Genomic DNA, 20,047 nt, shown 5'->3' on the forward strand with positions numbered 1-20,047 from the left:
ATGCCTTAAAGTCAGGCAGCGCGAGACCTCCAGCTTCGTTTTTTTCCCTCAAGATGTTTTTAGCAATTCGGGGCAACCTGCCCTTCCAGATAAATTTGCTTATTGGTTTTTCTATTTCTGAAAAATAAGTTGTTGGGATTTTGATTGGTATTGCATTGAATCTGTAAATCAATTTAGGTAGGATTGACATCTTAAGTATATTTAGTCTTCCAGTCCATGAACACGGTATGCCCTTCCATCTATTTAGGTCCTCTGTGATTTCTTTTAACAGTTTTTTGTAGTTTTCTTTATATAGGTTTTTTGTCTCTTTAGTTAAATTTATTCCTAGGTATTTTATCCTTTTAGTTGCAATTGTAAATGGAATTCTTTTCTTGATTTCCCCCTCAGCTTGTTCATTGCTAGTGTATAGAAATGCAACAGATTTTTGAATGTTGAGCTTGTAACCTGCTACTTTGCTGTACTCATTTATTAGCTCTAGTAGTTTTGTTGTGGATTTTTCCGGGTTTTCGACGTATAGTATCGTATCGTCTGCAAACAGTGATAGTTTTACTTCTTCCTTTCCAGTTTTGATGCCTTGTATTTCTTTTTCTTGTCTAATTGCTCTGGCTAGAACCTCCAACACGATGTTGAATAATAGTGGTGATAGTGGACATCCTTGTCTTTTTCCTGATCTTAGGGGGAAAGTTTTCAATTTTTCCCCATTGAGGATGATATTAGCTGTGGGTTTTTCATATATTCCCTCTATCATTTTAAGGAAGTTCCCTTGTATTCCTATCTTTTGAAGTGTTTTCAACAGGAAAGGATGTTGAATCTTGTCAAATGCCTTCTCTGCATCAATTGAGATGATCATGTGATTTTTCTGCTTTGATTTGTTGATGTGGTGTATTACATTAATTGATTTTCTTATGTTGAACCATCCTTGCATACCTGGGATGAATCCTACTTGGTCATGATGTATAATTCTTTTAATGTGTTGTTGGATACGATTTGCTAGAATTTTATTGAGGGTTTTTGCATCTATATTCATTAGAGAGATTGGTCTGTAGTTTTCTTTTTTTTGTAATATCTTTGCCTGGTTTTGGTATGAGGGTGATGTTGGCTTCATAGAATGAATTAGGTAGTTTTCCCTCCACTTCGATTTTTTTGAAGAGTTTGAGGAGAGTTGGTACTAATTCTTTCTGGAATGTTTGATAGAATTCACATGTGAAGCCGTCTGGTCCTGGACTTTTCTTTTTAGGAAGCTTTTGAACGACTAATTCAATTTCTTTACTTGTGATTGGTTTGTTGAGGTCATCTATTTCTTCTTGAGTCAAAGTTGGTTGTTCATGTCTTTCCAGGAACCCATCCATTTCATCTAAATTGTTGTATTTATTAGCGTAAAGTTGTTCATAGTATCCTGTTATTACCTCTGCTATTTCTGTGAGGTCAGTGGTTATGTCTCCTCTTCCATTTCTGATCTTATTTATTTGCATCCTCTCTCTTCTTCTTTTTGTCAATCTTGATAAGGGCCCATCAATCTTACTGATTTTCTCATAGAACCAACTTCTGGTCTTATTGATTTTCTCTATTGTTTTCATGTTTTCAATTTCATTTATTTCTGCTCTAATCTTTGTTATTTCTTTCCTTTTGCTTGCTTTGGGGTTAGTTTGCTGTTCTTTCTCCAGTTCTTCCAAGTGGACAGTTAATTCCTGCATTTTTGCCTTTTCTTCTTTTCTGATATAGGCATTTAGGGCAATAAATTTCCCTCTTAGCACTCCCTTTGCTGCATCCCATAAGTTTTGATATGTTGTGTTTTCATTTTCATTCGCCTCGAGATATTTACTAATTTCTCTTGCAATTTCTTCTCTGACCCACTCGTTGTTTAAGAGTGTGTTGTTGAGCCTCCACGTATTTGTGAATTTTCTGGCACTCCACCTATTATTGATTTCCAACTTCATTCCTTTATGATCCGAGAAAGTGTTGTGTATGATTTCAATCTTTTTAAATTTGTTAAGACTTGCTTTGTGACGCAGCATATGGTCTATCTTTGAGAATGATCCATGAGCACTTGAGAAAAGGTGTATCCTGCTGTTGTGGGATGTAATGACCTATAAATGTCTGTTAAGTCTAGCTCATTTATAGTAATATTCAAATTCTCTGTTTCTTTATTGATCCTCTGTCTAGATGTTCTGTCCATTGATGAGAGTGGGGAATTGAAGTCTCCAACTATTATGGTATATGTGTCTATTTCCCTTTTCAGTGTTTGCTTGTATCCCTCACGTATTTTGGGGCATTCTGGTTCAGCACGTAAATATTTATGATTGTTATGTCTTCTTGTTTAATGGTTCCTTTTATTAGCATATAGTGTCCTTCTTTGTCTCTTTTAACTGTTTTACATTTGAAGTCTAATTTGTTGGATATTAGTATAGCCACTCCTGCTCTTTTCTGGTTGTTATTTGCATGAAATATCTTTTCCCAACCTTTCACTTTCAACCTATGTTTATCTTTGGGTCTAAGATGTGTTTCCTGTAGACAGCATATAGAAGGATCCTGTTATTTAATCCATTCTGCCAGTCTATGTCTTTTGATTGGGAAATTCAGTCCATTAACATTTAGTGTTATTACTGTTTGGATAATATTTTCCTCTACCATTTTGCCTTTTGTATTATATATATCATATCTGACTTTCCTTCTTTCTACACTCTTCTCCATACCTCTCTCTTCTGTCTTTTCGTATCTGACTCTAGTGCTCCCTTTAGTATTTCTTGCAGAGCTGGTCTCTTGGTCACAAATTCTCTCAGTGACTTTTTGTCTGAGAATGTTTTAATTTCTCCCTCATTTTTGAAGGACAATTTTGCTGGATATAGAAGTCTTGGTTGGCAGTTTTTCTCCTTTAGTAATTTAAATATATCATCCCACTGTCTTCTAGCTTCCATGGTTTCTGCTGAGAAATCTACACATAGTCTTATTGGGTTTCCCTTGTATGTGACAGATTGTTTTTCTCTTGCTGCTTTCAAGATCCTCTCTTTCTCTTTGACCTCTGACATTCTAACTAGTAAGTGTCTTGGAGAACGCCTATTTGGGTCTAATCTCTTTGGGGTGTGCTGCACTTCTTGGATATGTAATTTTAGTTTTTTCATAAGAGTTGGGAAATTTTCAGTGATAATTTCTTCCATTAGTTTTTCTCCTCCTTTTCCCTTCTCTTCTTCTGGGACACCCACAACACGTATATTTGTGCGCTTCATATTATCATTCAGTTCCCTGATCCCCTGCTCAAGTTTTTCCATTCTTTTCCCTATAGTTTCTGTTTCTTTTTGGAATTCAGATGTTCCATCCTCCAGTTCACTAATTGTAGCTTTTGTCTCTTTAAATCTACCATTGTAGGTATCCGTTGTTTTTTCCATCTTTTCTGCTTTGTCCTTCACTCCCATAAGTTCTGAGATTTGTTTTTTCAGATTTTCTATTTCTTCTTTTTGTTCAGCCCATGTCTTCTTCATGTCCTCCCTCAATTTATTGATTTGGTTTTTGAAGAGTTTTTCCATTTCTGTTCATATATTCAGCATTAGTTGTCTCAGCTCCTGTATCTCATTTGAACTATTGGTTTGTTCCTTTGACTGGGCCATATCTTCAATTTTCTGAGCATGATCCGTTATTTTCTGCTGGTGTCTGGGCATTTAATCAGATTTCCCTGGGTGTGGGACCCAGCTGGTTGAAAGATTTTTCTGTGTAATCTCTGGGCTCTGTTTTTCTTATCCTGCCCCGTAGGTGGCGCTCGTGGCGCTTGTCTGTCTGCGGGTCCCACCAGTAAAAGGTGCTGTGGCTCCTTTAACTTTGGAAAACTCTCGCTGTGGGGCCGGGTCGCCAGCCGAAGCGGCTTGGGGAATGCCAATCCGAATCTCGCAGTCGGCCTGGGAAACCACGCATGGAGGGGGCGGCGCCGGCCACCGCGGCTTGGAGGCGTGCTGGTCCAAATTGCCCAGCCGGCCCGAGACTCCAAGTGTGGCGGGAGGGCCCCGCTATCCAACGTTCCCAGTTGGACCGGGAAGCCACGTGTGTAGAAGGGACCCTGTTCGCCAGCCGCCCCGGCCCAGGGATGCGCGCGCCCCTCAGTGATCTCACCGCAGCGGATTCTCCCTGCCCGTTCAGTCATTCCAGAATGGGGTACGCTGTCTTTTTGGCCTCTGTCATGGCTCTGGGAGCTGTTTTGTATAGTTTCTGTTTCTTTAATTGCTGTTCTGGAGGAGGAACTAAGACCTGCGTGCCTTCTAAGCCGCCATCTTCTCCGGAAGTCTCTCATGTTTGTTTTTATCAATAAAATCAGGCTCTCTTTGGAAGGAAGGATAAAGACTGGAATGACATGCCCTCTTCATTGAATCAAATCTTCTGAAGTTTCAAGGGAGTTCAAGAAATGTAAACATTCCTCAATGTAAAAATTGGATTTCCTGAAACAGAGCTATGACCACCGTCCCCATCTTCAGTCTATCGCGGCTCCCTCGCGAACTGCCGGATGCTCCTCTTTCTGCATTCTCCCCCACCCAGAACTTTTTGAGTCCCCCAAGCAACAGAGGCTGGCGCCCCTCCCCAAAAAGCTGGTTCCCAGAGGGGAAAGGAAAGGGACTTTATCAGCAGCAGGGGCTGAGCTCATCCAAGCTCCAATTGTGGAATTAACAAATTCTGACAACTAAAAATAGACCTGCAGCTCAGCTGAACCTCTAGTAAAACCTGAAGTTGCTGGGTTTTGCCCCCATGCAGAGGGGGCAAGGCTCATGGAAAAAGAAAAAACAACAACAACAGAAGTTTTTTTGGATAGGACAGCACAAAATACTTGAAAGGGTCTGGGCCCTGAGGGGGCACATAGGACCTGGAGATACACCGAGCAACATACCAACTTGATTAGCAAACCTGACGAACAGTAGTCCTGCTCTAAAAAGGATTTTTTTTTCTTTTTTTGGGGGTGCTGTGTTTCTATGGCTTGACTGCTCTTTGGATACAATTGGAATGCTTCTCAGGTTCCAACTGCCCCAGGCAAGGGCGAATTAAGCTTGTCTGAGAGCTTGTCTGGAGGCTGTGTCTTCCCCAGGAGAAGGGTGGGGCCCAGCTCAGGTGGAATCCCTCCCTCAAGGAATTCATACCCCAGGGTCTGGAAAACTGAAGCAATTAAAGCCAGCCTACAACCTCTCCTCTGTCTCAACCATGCCCCTAGCAGGGAGAGTCTGCTGAAGTGAAAGGTACTACATCACCTTATGCTGGTGGGACCCACAGGCAGAAAAGCACCACATACTGGGCAGGATAGGGAAAATACAGAGTCTAGAGGCTTCAAAGGAAAGTCTTTCAACCTGCTGGGTCTCACCCTCAGGGAAAACTGATGCATGTGACTCTTTTCTCCCGAGAAAAGGCCAGTCTGGTCTGGGAAAATCTGGCTTGGGTCTATAATACCAAAGTAGACCCTCCTAAGGGGAAAAAAAGGCATCATTCAGGCAGGGCAAGAAACAAGAAAACAAGAACTGAAAAATTCTGATCTGTGAAAACCTAAGCTAGAGGTCTAGAATAAGCTGAACTGAATGTTAAAGAACAGATAGACAACAAAGTCACTCAGCAAGAAAATCCTAGGTAAAAAAAATGAAAACATCTCCAGAATAAACTAAATGCCTAGACACCAGCAAAAATAATGACTCACACTAGGAAAAATGAATATACGGCCCAGTCAAAGGAACAAACCAACAATTCAAATGAGATACATGAGTTGAAACAATTAATTCAGAATGTTCAAACAGACATGGAAAACCTCATCAAAAATCAAATCAATGAATTGAGGGAGGATATAAAGAAGGCAAAGAATAAACAAAAAGAAGAAATCGAAAGTCTGAAAAACCAAATCACAGAAGTTATGGGAATGAAAGGCATAGTAGAAGAGATGAAAAAAACAGTGGAAACCTACAATGTTAGATTTCAAGAGGCAGAAGATAGGATTAGTGAACTGGAGGATGGGACAACTGAAATCTGACACACAAAAGAAAACAGGGAAAAGAATGGAAAAATATGAGCAGGGACTCAGGGAACTGAATGACAACATGAAGCGCACAAATACACATATTGTGGGTGTCCCAGAAGGAGAAGAGAGGGGAAAAGGAGGAGAAAAACTAATGGAGGAGATTATCACTGAGAATTTCCTAACTCTTATGAAAGACTTAAAATTACAGATCCAAGAAGTGCAGTGTACCCCAAACAGAATTTCTCCAAATGGATGGACTCCAAGACACTTATTAATCAGAATGTCAGATGTCAAAGAGAAAGAGAGAAACTAAAAGCAGCAAGAGAAAAGCCATCCATCACAGCAAGAGAAAAGCCATCCATCACACATCACACACAAGGGAGCCCAATGAGACTATGCATAGATTTCTCAGCAGAAACCATGGAAGCGAGAAGACAGTGGGGTGATATATGTAAGTTACTAAAAGAAAAAAACTGCCAACCAAGAATTCTATATCCAGCAAAACTGTCCTTCAAAAATGAGGGAGAAATTAAAACATTTTCAGACAAAAAATCACTGAGAGAATTTGTGACCAAGAGACCGGCTCTGCAAGAAATACTAAAGGGAGCACTAGAGACAGATAGGAAAAGACAGGAGAGAGAGGTATGAAGAAGAGTGTAGAAATGAAGACTATCAGTAAAGGTAAAATGAAGAAAAATTAGATATGACATACAAAATCCAGGATTTTAAAGAAAGATTTCAAAAAGAACTTTGCTTTTTCCAGATTTCTCCTCTTTTATTTTTAATCTGACTCCAGAAATATACTCATTTTAGTTTTTGTGACCCATCTGTTCTTGTTAAAGGTCTAACTCTAATTCATTTTTAAAATTTTTATTTTTATTTAAAAAAAATTTTTTTTATTAATCAAAAAAAAGAAAAGAAATTAACACAACATTTAGAAATCATTCCATTCTACACATGCACTCAGTAATTCTTAGTATCATCACATAGATGTATGATCATCATTTCTTAGTACATTTGCATCGATTTAGGAAAAGAACTAGCAAAACAGCAGAAAAAGATATAGAATGTTAATATAGAGAAGAGAATTAAAATAATAATACTAATAAAATATATATATATATATAAAGGAAAAAGAAAAAAACAAAAACAAAAGATACAAACAAACAAACAAACAAACAAAAAACTATATTTCAGGTGCAGCTTCATTCAGTGTTCCAACATAGTTACATTACACTTAGGTATTATTGTGCTGTCCATTTTTGAGTTTTTGTATCTAGTCCTGTTGCACAGTCTGTATCCCTTCAGCTCCAATTACCCATTATCTTACCCTGTTTCTAACTCCTGCTGGTCTCTGTTACCAATGATATATTCCAAGCTGATTCTCGAATGTCGGTTCACATCAGCGGGACCATACAGTATTTGTCCCTTAGTTTTTGGCTAGACTCACTCAGCATAATGTTCTCTAGGTCCATCCATGTTATTACATGCTTCATAAGTTTAGTCTGTCTTAAAGCTGCATAATATTCCATCGTAGGTATACGCCACAGTTTGTTTAGCCACTCGTCTGTTGATGGACATTTTGGCTGTTTCCATCTCTTTGCAATTGTAGATAATGCTGCTATAAACACTGGTGTGCAAATGTCTGTCTGTGTCTTTGCCCTTAAGTCCTTTGAGTAGATACCTAGCAGTGGTATTGCTGGGTCGTAATCCATTCTGCCAGTCTATGTCTTTTGATTAGGAAATTCAGTCCATTAACTTTTAGTGTTATTACTGTTTGGATAATATTTTCCTCTACCATTTTGCCTTTTGTATTATATATATCATATCTGATTTTCCTTCTTTCTACACTTTACTCCATACCTCTCTCTTCTGTCTTTTCGTATCTGATTCTAGTGCTCCCTTTAGTATTTCTTGTAGAGCTGGTCTCTTGGTCACAAGTTTTCTCAGTGACTTTTTGTCTATAAATGTTTTAATTTCTCCTTCATTTTTGAAGGACAATTTTGCTGGATACAGAAGTCTTGGTTGGCAGTTTTTCTCTTTTAGTAATTTAAATATATCATCCCACTGTCTTCTAGCTTCCATGGTTTCTGCTGAGAAATCTACACATAGTCTTATTGGGTTTCCCTTGTATGTGACAGATTGTTTTTCTCTTGCTGCTTTCAAGATCCTCTCTTTCTCTTTGACCTCTGACATTCTAACTAGTAAATGTCTTGGAGAACGCCTATTTGGGTCTATTCTCTTTGGGGTGCGCTGCACTTCTTGGATCTGTAAATTTAGGTCTTTCATAAGAGTTGGGAAATTTTCAGTGATAATTTCTTCCATTAGTTTTTCTCCTCCTTTTCCCTTCTCTTCTCCTTCTGGGACACCCACAACACGTATATTTGTGCGCTTCATATTATCATTCAGTTCCCTGATCCCCTGCTCAAGTTTTTCCATTCTTTTCCCTATAGTTTCTGGTTCTTTTTGGAATTCAGATGTTCCATCCTCCAGTTCACTAATTGTAGCTTCTGTCTCTTTAGATCTACCATTGTAGGTATCCATTGTTTTTTCCATTTTTTCTTCTTTGTCCTTCACTCCCATAAGTTCTGTGATTTGTTTTTTCAGATTTTCTATTTCTTCTTTTTGTTCAGCCCATGTCTTCTTCATGTCCTCCCTCAATTTATTGATTTGGTTTTTGAAGAGTTTTTCCATTTCTGTTCGTATATTCAGCATTAGTTGTCTCAGCTCCTGTATCTCATTTGAACTATTGGTTTGTTCCTTTGACTGGGCCATATCTTCAATTTTCCGAGCGTCATCCATTATTTTCTGCTGGTGTCTGGGCATTTGATCAGATTTCCCTGGGTGTGGGACCTGGCTGGTTGAAAGGTTTTTCTGTGAAATCTCTGGGCTGTTCTTCTTATCCTGCCCAGTAGGTGGCGCTCGTGGCGCTCGTCTGTCTGCGGGTCCCACCAGTAAAAGATGCTGTGGCTCCTTTAACTTGCCAATCCGAATCTCGCAGTCGGCCCGGGAAACCGTGCGTGGAGTGGGGGTCGCCAGCCGCCGCGGCTTGGGGGAGTGCCGGTCCAAATTGCCCAGCTGGCCCGAGACGCCAAGCGTGGCAGGAGGGCCCCACTATCCAACGTTCCCAGTCAGACCAGGGAGCCACGTGCGTGGAGGGGACCCCAGTCACCAGCCGCCCCGGCCGGGAAAACGCGCGCCCCTCGGGTATCTCACTGCAGTGGATTCTCCCTGCCCGTTCAGCCGTTCCAGAATGGGGTATGCTGTGTTTTTGGTCTCTGTCGTGGCTCTGGGAGCTGTTTTGTATTGTTCCTGTTTCTTTAGTTGCTGTTCTGGAGGAGGAACTAAGACCCGTGCATCTTACTAAGCCGCCATCTTCTCCGGAAGTCTCTAATTTATTTTTTGTTGGGCATTGAGCTGTGACCTGCTAGGTACCGTAACCCCAGGTCCCTTATTCCTAAGACAAAGCCCAGACCTAGGTGCCTTCCATTGTTGCCAGATCACCTTGGGTAGGTTCCATCAAACTAATGGTCAGGTAAAATGCTATGAACTAGATAAAGTTTGTCTGTAGCCTCCATCTTTCTTACTGTTAATGATAACTGCCCATCATTAAGTGCAAACATGATTATTAATATAATTAAATGTAATTATGTTAAAAGATTATATTATATATTTAAACTCTATGCATATGTACATTATCATCATAATGTGCTACTCATATAACATAGTCATTTATTTACAAATACAATCATTTGAAGGAAACATTGCTTTTTGAGAGCTCTTTCCAGCAAAGTGTATTAAAAATCATGCAGTATTCTCTGAGTACTCAAATTTGGACTCTTCATGATTTGTAGGTTTCTAGAATTTACAGAACAAAAGGAAAAGGAGATAAGTAGGATAAGTCTAATGTTGTTTAGTTTAGAAAATGAATCAGTTTAAAACTTATGATGAACTAAAATAAATTTAATGTCAAGATCCCTAAGTGAGAGGATTATGGAAAGATGGTGGAGTAGGAAGCTCCAAGTATCATTTCCTCCACCAAAACAACTATTTAATGGGCAAGATACGAATCAACTATTTGGAACTCTGGAGTTTAGTGGAACACTGTGCAGCATCCAGAGAAGAGCTGAAGGAAGAGTCTGATAAAATGTGTTAAATATTGGGGATTTTCAACTTCCTTGCAGCAGCTACCATCCCCTATCCCCCATCCCCCAACCACATGGCAGACAGCAGTGGGGACTACAGCCCAGGCTACTGGTACAACTTGCTGTTGCTATGGTGGGCTATAAGGACCTAGTCTTCCAAAATCTGGGGCTGTACCACAGGTCTGCTTGCTCATCACTGCTTTGGATCAGTTACTTCAGATTGTCGGTAGGGATGGGGAGCTGGGCTCTGAGGCAGTCATTGTTCCAGCCTCTTTCAAGGATAAGCAACAGCGGAATATTAAAGAGGCAGTACCTCTCCGGACTTTCCCTTTCCATTCCCCATTTGGGAGCAAAAATATTTGGGAAAGGGCACAAATAGATGGCTCAACAACCACACAGCCTCAACAACAACAACAAAGACTACCAATCCCAAAGGCGTAGAACTATATTTCTAGATCAATAACAACATAATACTCAGAATGTCCAGTTCTCAACAAAAAATTACCAAACACATGAAGAAACAGGAAAGTATGGCCACTTATAGGAAAAAAAAGACTGTCAGGAACCATCTCTGAAGAATCCCATACATTGAACTATTAGACAAAGACTTAAAATTAACTGGCCTATATATGTTCAAGGAGCTAAAATAATCCATATATGAAGAACTAAAGGAAATTAGGAGAATAGATTCTGAACAATATAAAGAAAGAAATTATTAAATAGAACCAAACAGAAATTTTGGAGGTGCAAAATACATGAAAATAGATGGATTTAGCAGCATATCTGAACAGGCAGAAGAAAGTATCAGAGAACTTAAAGACAAGATGAGTGAAATTATCTAGTGTGCACAGAAGAAAGAAAAAAAAAAAGAAGAAAAATAAACAGAACCTGAGGGACTTGTGGGAAACCATCAAGAGTACTGACATACACATGGCTGAAGTACTCAAAGGACAAGAGAAAAAAGGGGCAAAAAAGTATTTGAAGAAATAATGACTGAAAACTCCCCAAATCTGATGAAAGACATGAATATACACATCCAGGAAGCTCAGTGAACTCCAATCAGGTTAGTCTCTATGAGAGATCTATACCAAGACACATTAGAATGAAATTGTCAAAAGCTAAAGACAAAGAATTTCGAAAGCAGTAAGAGAGAAACAATTTGTCACATACAAATGAATCCTGGTGAGATTAACAGAAGACTTCTCATCAGAAACTGTGGAGGCTGGAAGATAGTAGGCTAGCATATTTAGTCTTTAGAGAAATAAAACTGTCAACCAAAAATTTTATGTCTGACAAAAATTACCTTTCAAAAATGAAGGCGACAGGGTGCAAACATAGTTCAGTGGTAGAATTCTCACCCACCACGCGGGAGACTCGGGTTCGATTCCTGCGCCATCCACTCTCCCCAACCCCCGACTAAAAAAAAATTCAATGAATGGTGCTGCAATAATGGGATAGCCACATTGAAAAAGAATGAAATGTGACCCCTGCCATACAGGATACAAAGAAAAAATGAGGGAGAAATTAAGACATTTACAGATAAATAAAAGCTGAGGGAGTTCATTACCAGAAGACCTACTCTCCAAAAAATGCTAAATGCTACAGGGAGTCCCTTCAGACTAAAATAAAAGAACACTACACAGTAACTCAAGGCCATAAGAAGAAATAAAAGACATTGGTGAAGGTAACTACTTAGGGAAATGTAAAATCCTGCATTATTGTACTTTTGGTTTGTAACTGCTTTTTCACTCCTGTATAACTTTTTTTTTTAGCTTTTTTTATTGTATACTATAACATATATACAAAGTAAAGAACGAAAAAAGCAATAGTTTTCAAAGCACTCTTCAACAAGCAGTTCTACAGGACAGACCGAGAGTTTCTCATAGGCTACCATACCATCCTCTCAGATTTTTCTTCTAGCTACTCCAGAATATAGATGGCTAGAAGTAATAAATATTTTTTATCATAACAATTGGCTTTTTTTCTTTTTTGTGATAACATATATACAAAAATTGATAAATTTAAAAGCACATACAACAATTAGTTGTAGAACAGTTTTCAGAATTTGGAATAGGTTGCAATTCCACAATTTTAGGTTTTTACTTCTAGCTGCTCTAAGATACTGGAGAATAAAAGAAATATCAATTAATGATTCAGAAGTCATATTTGTTTGTTAAACCCCGCCTTCTCTGTATAACTCCATTATCACCTCTGATCTTTCTATCCTACTCTTAAGGGGTATTTGGGCTATAGCCTTTCTAAATTTTTCATGTTGGAAAAGGCTGTCAGTAATATGGGGTAGGGAGATGGAACTAGCTGATGTTCTGGAAAGGCTGGCCTCTCTAGGTTTCAGGGCTTATCTGGTCCAGGGACCCATCTCTTCCCGTATAACTCCTAATGTGTAGAAAAATACAATCTAGGTTAATAGAAACTGAAAGTGCTGTGCCATAGGCAAATACAGTGGGGAGACAGATTCACCTTTACCTTACGGAGCAATAGCTGACCCAAGTGGGAAGCCAGAAAAGCAAAGCAGTAAAACATGAATGGAAGAGTGGATTATTTGTTCACTGAAGAATAGAGCAATCTTACCAGAGGACCCACGGAGGTGAAAGGCCAAGACCTAAAGAGTCTGCTCCACAAGGATGTTGTAGGCCTCTTTCCTAAAGCAGGCTATGCTGTGTCCCTGAGAGTGCAGTACAGGTTACTGGTGCAGAATGGACCTGGAAGAAGTTGAGGTGAAGGGGATGGAAGTGGCATCCCTGTAGCCATGGTGCCAGTGCCAGCGTGTGCCCTCACTGTGTTAGCAGTTAGGCCTTCATGACATACTGACAACAACTCTGACAAGCTAGCTTTTCGCCAGTGCCTGTAATGAAGATATATTTCTCTCTGTCTGTCACCCTCCTCCTTGCCATTCTCCCATCTTTCCCTCTCTCTGCATAGCCAACACATGATTTAAAGTGACTGATATACCCACCCAGGAACTTGCTGTTCAAAATCTGCTCAAAATCCTCATAATCTAATGGAGAATAAAGGTATTGTTTGAAGGAGAGCCAAGAAAAGACTTGCTGAGAACAAATGAAGAGTTATATTTTCTACTAAGACCATCAACAGAAGTTCAGCTACCACCCAAAGAGAGAAAGGTCCAGTCTTCCCATCACAGTGGTTGATAATCTTTTTTCTTAGCTGACATTCCTTAAAAGCCAGTTGCATGAGATGAGAGGAAGAGAGGATTTTTCTTCTTAGTGATCTTTCTTGGGAAATTTTTGTGGCCTTTTAAAATTTCTTTCAACTACACACCTGGGTGCCTACATCAAACAAAAGAGAATAAGGGGAACACTTTACTTTTTTAAAAAAGTAAATATATATTATACATATGAAAGTATACACATGTGATAATATAATAGTGATGCTTTATGGAGCATTAAAGAAACGAGAAAGCTCCTTTACTTTCTAGGTTTTATTAGGGGTGATCCTAATTGAAGAATTTGAAGAGATTTATAGAGCATTTATAGTAGGAATGAGGAAATGAATTTGAACAAGATGCCCTGAGTCTTTACAAAAAAAAAAAAACTGACGGAATATTTCTGTTCATAATAGCTAATGGTAAAGTTCAGGTAAATTGCTACAATCTAGCTCTGCTTAAGTCAAAATAAAGAAACTTTGAGCTATAAAGTAAAGTTTTACCAGTCTCTGGGCTATCCTGGTCATCTGTTTGACCCTGTTAAAGACCCAGCTAGAATGATTGTGGTCAGGGCTGTGGTGGTGGCACCAAAACAAGATAGCACAAAAATTCTAAAGGAGGAAAAAATAGCGCCTCTAAGGTGCCATCTCAACCCTCTCAGGTTATGTATAAGTATTTTTGATTTCTAGTAATGGGCAAAATCTGAAAAGGAACAGCTTTTCTGCAGGATGCGCATGAAACCAGCTGTTTTTGATTCAATTAAGATAAGAGGGCTGGCTCTCTCTAAATAAAGTTTCAGTGGCTGAGAAATTTAGAACAGAGTTGAAATGTTACCCTGGAGGTTTTTCTTATGCATTATATAGATATCCCTTTTTAGTTTATGGTTTATTGGATGGATGTACCTGAAACTGTTGAGCTGTGTTCCAGTAGCCTTGATTCTTTTTCTTTTTGATGATTTTTAAAATTAATTTTTAATTGTTTTAAATACCAAAAACACCAAACAAATGCAAACATTCTAACTTTTGATCATCCCGTTCTACATGTATAATCAGTAATTCACAATATCATCACATAGTTGCATATTCATCATCATGATCATTTCTTAGAACATTTGAATCTATTCAGAGAAAGAAATAAAAAGAAAACAGAAAAAAATTCATACATACCATACCCCCACCCCTCCCCCTACCGATCACCAGCATTTCAATCTAAATTTATTTTAACATTTGTTCCCCCTATTATTCATCTTTATTCCATATGTTTTACTCGTCTGTTGATAAAGTAGATAAAAGGAGCATCAGACACAAGGTTTTCACAATCACACAGTCACATTGTGAAAGCTATATCATTATACATTCATCTTCAAGAAACATAGCCTTGATTCTTGAAGATGATTGTATATAACTTTACAACGTGTCTGTGTGATTCTGAAAACCTTGTGTCTGATGCTCCTTTTATCCAGGGTATGGGCAGATGAGTAAAAACATATGATTAAAAAATAAATAATGGGGGGATTACATGCAAAATAAACTGGGTAGAAGGAAATACTAGTGGTTAATGAGAGGGAGGAATAACGGGTATGGTATGTATGAGGTTTTTCTTTTCTTTTTAATTTATTTTTCTGGAGTGATGCAAATGTTCTAAAAAGTACTCATGGTGATGAATACACAATTATGTGATGATATTGTGAGCCACTGATTGTAAACCAGGTATGGAATGTATGTATGTGAAGATTTGTCAATAAAAATAGTTAAAAAAAAAAAAAAGAAGAAGAAGAGAACCTGGATTGCTAGATTTTTTTTTTTTTAAAGCTCTAAATGCTGGGAATGGATTTTAGTTAATAAACAGTTTTCAGGGAGGGTGGAAAAACAATTTAGTTTTAAGGGATAAAGGAGTTTAGTGGGTGTTTCATAGGGAAGGTATGGGAGAAGAAAGATAAAGGTAGAAGGATAGTAAGTGTGCTGGTTTGAAATGATGTATGTCCCCTAGAAAAGCCACGTTCTAATCAAAATCCCATTTCATAAAGGCAGAATAATCCCTATTCAATACTGCATGTTTGAAACTGTAATCAGATCATCTCTCAGGAGATGTGATTTAATGAAGAATGGTTATTAAGATGGATTAGGTGATGACATGTCTCCACCCATTTGGGTGGTCTTGATAAGTTTCTGGAGTCCTATAAAAGAGGAAACATTTTGGAGAATGAAGGAAATTTGGAGAAAGCAGAGAACGCTGCAGTACCACGAAGCAGAGAGTCCACAAGCCAGGGACTTTTGGAGATGAAGAAGGAAAATGCCTCCTGGGGAGCTTCATGAAACAGGAAGCCAGGAGAGAAAGTAGCAGATGACACTGTGCTCACCAGGTGTCCTTCCAGCCGAGAGAGAAGCTGTGAGTGTGTTCGCCATGTGCCTTCCACTTGAGAGAGAAACCCTGAACTTCATCAGCCCAAGCAGCTCAGCACACTTCATCTCAGCACTCGCAGCTCAGCCCAGGCCTTTGGAGATGTGGAAAGAAATCACCCCAGGGAAAGTTGTTGGAAACCAGAGGCCTGAGAGAAGGCCAGCAGAGATCACCCTGTGCCTTCCCACATAAGAAAGAACCTCAGTTAAAAGTTAGCTGCCTTTCCTCTGAAGAACTAACAAAATAAATCCCCTTTTATCAAAAGCCAATCCGTCTCTGGTGTGTTGCATTCCGGCAACTAGCAAACTGGAACTAGGGATTAGGGAATGCCAGGGATATTAGCGAGGTGGGAACCATTCTGTTCATGTGGTATATTCTCCAAGTATACTGGTCAGACTCTAGGCTGTATGAATCTTGACAAGATGATTATGAGGACTTTACCTCAGGCAGTCAATTGTATCCAGTTTTTAACATAGAGGATCTAGTAATTATTTTACAAAGTTAATTAGACATTAGTTTTGTCAAGGAACATTACAAAGAAGTAAAATACATGGCCTCTATCTTAAAGGACCTTATAGGTAGTTCAGTGATGAATTTATATTGCAGACAGCAAAAGAGAAAAGTTACTTAGAATTGGGGCAATTGAGAAAGTTCTATGAAGGAAGGGAAAAAGTTAAAGACCCTTGAGGAGCTCACAGTCAAGTTAACAGAACTCATAAATAGATGAAAAGTTAATAGATAAAAAGATGAAAAGAACTCATAAATATCATTAGGGTGGGCCACGTGGCTCAGCAGGCAGAGTTCTCGCCTGCCATGCCAGAGACCCAGGTTCAGTTCCCAGTGCCTGCCCATGTTAAAAAAAAGAAAAAAAGTATACCATCAGGTTAAGTATCAATTAAAAACAATAATTAATGGGTAGATGGAAATACTAGTGGTCAATGAGAGGAAGGGTAAGGGTTATGGGATGTAAGACTTTTTTCTTTTTCTTTTTTATTTCTTTTTCTGGAACGAATCAAATTGTCCTAAAAAATTATCATATTGATGAATATACAGCTATGTGATGATATTGTGAACCACTGATTATATACCATGTATGGACTGTATGAATGTGAAAATTTGTCAATAAAAATATTTAAAAACAACAACCACCACCACAACAAAAACAATAATTAAAGACACAAGGGGGTGCAAGGGTAGTTCAGTGGTAGAATTCTTGCCTGCCATAGGGGAGTCCCAGGTTCGATTCCCAGTCCGTGTACTTCCCAAACAAACAAAAAAACTAAACAAATAGAAATTCAATAAATGGTGCTGCAATAATGGGATACTCACATGGAAAAAGAATGAAATGTGACTTCCACCATACATCATACAAAAAAAAAAAAGAAAAGAAACAATACCATGTGTGGTAGTTAGATTCAGTTGTCAGCTTGGCCAGGGGAAGGCACCTAGTTTTGTTGCTGTGGACATGAGCCAATGGTACATGAACCTCATCTCTTGCTAATTATATCTGCAGTCGGCTAGGAGGTGTGCCTGCTGCAATGAATGGCGTTTGACTTAATTGGCTGGTGCTTAAATGAGAGAGCACAATGTAGCACAGCTCAAGCAGCTTGGCATACCTCATCTCAGCACTGGAAGCTCAGCCCAGGCCTTTGGAAATGCAGAAAGGAATCACCCTGGGGAAAGTTGTTGGAACCCAGAGGCCTGGAGAGAAGGACAGCAGAGATTACCCTGAGCCTTCTCATGTAAGAAAGAACCTCAGATGAGGTTCTTCTCATGTAAGAAAGAACCTTTCCTCTGAAGAACTAACAAAATAAATCCCCTTTTATTAAAAGCCAATCCGTCTCTGGTGTGTGCATTCCGGCAGCTAGCAAATTAGAACACCATGTTCAACACAATGCAGCAACAAACGTCACATTTTTCTAGGAATTCAGAAAAAGAAAGTTTTCATGGTGGCATCAGGCTAGAGTAAATAAGGAAGGTTTTTAAAAACAAAATTCTCAGTAAGAGTAATTTAAAAGTAAGTCCTTGCCTCTGGATCAACCATTGAGATAGGGAGAAATTTGCTTTAAACAATCCTGACATAAAGGATTGTCTGTAGATCTAAATGGTTTAGTAACTTTGGGACTCATTTAGACAACTGCACTCACTCTTGGTTCCACATAAAAACACTTATAGAATCCCATTTATTACCTCAACCAGCCCCACTGTGGAAGCATAACCTCTGGTGCCCTCCTTGTAGCTCGAGGCATGTGTAGCAGCTTTTGCAGTGGACCTGCCCACATCCCAAGAGCTTGGCAGGGTTTGGCATTAACTCCTGAGAGGACCTTGAGACATACAAAGTCCCAAAGTGAAGCAAATGGCAAGCAGGAAAGAAAACTATTTATTTTTGTGTATGATGGTTTATGAAAATATAAAGAACACCTATCCTCCCCCTCAAAAAAAAAAAAAACTAGGTTAATGGGCATACAATGCATAAAGATGTTATCTGAGACAATAACAACATAAAGGGGGGGAGGGATGTATGTATGTATGTGTGTATATATATATATATTGCCAAACTAGGTTAGTTCTAGTCAAACTAGGCTGTTTTTAGTTTCAGATGTTAATTGTAACTACAAAAGTAACCCCTAAGAAAATAACTAAATAACCCCTAAGAAAATAACTAAAAAGAGAAAAGGAAAGAAGAGAATCAAAATAGTACAAAAAAGCAACTAACTAAATAAAAAAAGGTAGCTATGGAGTAATTGAGGAATAAAAGTCATACACAACATGGTAGGTAGAGTTCGCACCTACTATGCTGGAGACCTGGGTTCAATTCCCAGTGCCTCCCATGCAAAAAAAAAAAAAAAAAGGCAGAGATTGCAGATTGGATAAAAAAAAGCATGATCCAACTACATGCTGTCTATAAGAGGTTCACTTTAGGTACAATGACACAAAGAGTTGGAAAGTAAAAAGGTGGGAAAAGATAGTCCATGCAAACAATAATTAAAAGACAGCTGGAGTAGCTATTACTGTCAGGAAAAAAAAGAGTTTAAGAGGGTGGGCCATGGTGGCTCAGTGGCAGAATTCTTGCCTGCGATGCCAGAGATCCGAGTTTGTTTCCTGGTGCCTGCCCATGTATTAAAAAAAGAAGTTTAAGTAAAAAAAGACACAAGGAAGGATATTTTATATTGATAAAAGTTTCAATCCAGCAAGAAGATATAATGACTATATGCATGTAGAGCCCCTAAATACACTTGAGGAGAAATAGACAGTTCTTCAGTCATAGTTGGATAATTCAGTATACTACTTTCAAAAACTGATAAAACATCTAAGCAGAGGATTGATAAGGAAATAGAGGACTTGAACAATACTGTCACTTAATTAGACATAATGGACATATATTGCGGGGATCCAGGGCCTGGGATTCCCCTCCCTACTGAGAGCTGGTCATTGCACATAGCTGCCTACATGACCTGGACAGATATTAAAGGTTGTCAGACCTCCTAAGGGATAAAGCATATACAAATGGTATTGTAAACAAGGCAGTGAAATTCCCCTCCCCTGATCACTATTGATAAAAAACCTCCAAATCCCTCTGCTGAAAACTCTGTTGTCCCACCCTATGAAATTTCTTTGTCCTGAAGTCTTATAAGCTACCCTCTGACACTACTGGTCCTCTGCAAAACATTAACCTTCATTTACCACAGCCAGCTGCCAAGATGGAAGATCTTCTCCTGTCCTAATAAATTCATGTCTAACTCTATGCCTGACATGTCCTTTGGTCTTTGGGCTGCCCTGACCCAAACCTGCCAAGAGCTGGATTATAACACATATGAAACACTCCACCCATCAACAGCAGAATGCACATTCTTCTCAAAACTATATGGAACATTTTTTAGGATAGACCATATCAAATCTTAACAAATTTGAAAACATTGAATTCATACAGGGTATATTTTTGGGCCACATGGTATAAAGCTAGAAATCAACAACAGAATGAAAACTGAAAATTTACAAATATGTGGAAATTAGCATGTTATTAAACAACCAATGAGTCAAAGAAGCAATCGCATTGGAAATTAAGAAATATCTTGAGGGCTTCCAGGTCAAGATGGCGGCTTAACAATGTGCGTATTTTAGTTCGTCCTCCAGAACAACTACTAAATAACCAGAAACAGTACAGAACAGCTCCTAGGGCCACGTCAGTGACCAGACACACAGCATATCCCAGTCTGGACCAGCTGGACCAGCTGCGAGCACCCCCCAGAACCATGAGTTCCCAAAGCTGCGGTGGCCAGCTCCCCACCCCCACAGGCCGCTTCCCAGAAGGGAAAGGAAAGGACTTTACCAACAGCAGGGACGGGGCAC

The 20,047-nt window shown here is 39.0% G+C and overlaps 1 protein-coding gene and 1 pseudogene across 6 annotated transcripts in view; one reads left to right on the forward strand and one right to left on the reverse strand.

Moving 5' to 3' along the window:
* The window catches only part of NUP210L (nucleoporin 210 like), a 272,420-nt gene that overhangs the window by 31,918 nt on the left and 220,455 nt on the right, over positions 1 to 20,047 (reverse strand). The gene's annotated exons all lie outside the window — the stretch shown is intronic.
* LOC143679876 (synaptojanin-2-binding protein pseudogene) lies at positions 12,656 to 12,957 on the forward strand (annotated as a pseudogene).

This window comes from Tamandua tetradactyla, chromosome 4 (genome assembly GCF_023851605.1).
Source record: "Tamandua tetradactyla isolate mTamTet1 chromosome 4, mTamTet1.pri, whole genome shotgun sequence".
NCBI classification, from domain to species: domain Eukaryota; kingdom Metazoa; phylum Chordata; class Mammalia; order Pilosa; family Myrmecophagidae; genus Tamandua; species Tamandua tetradactyla.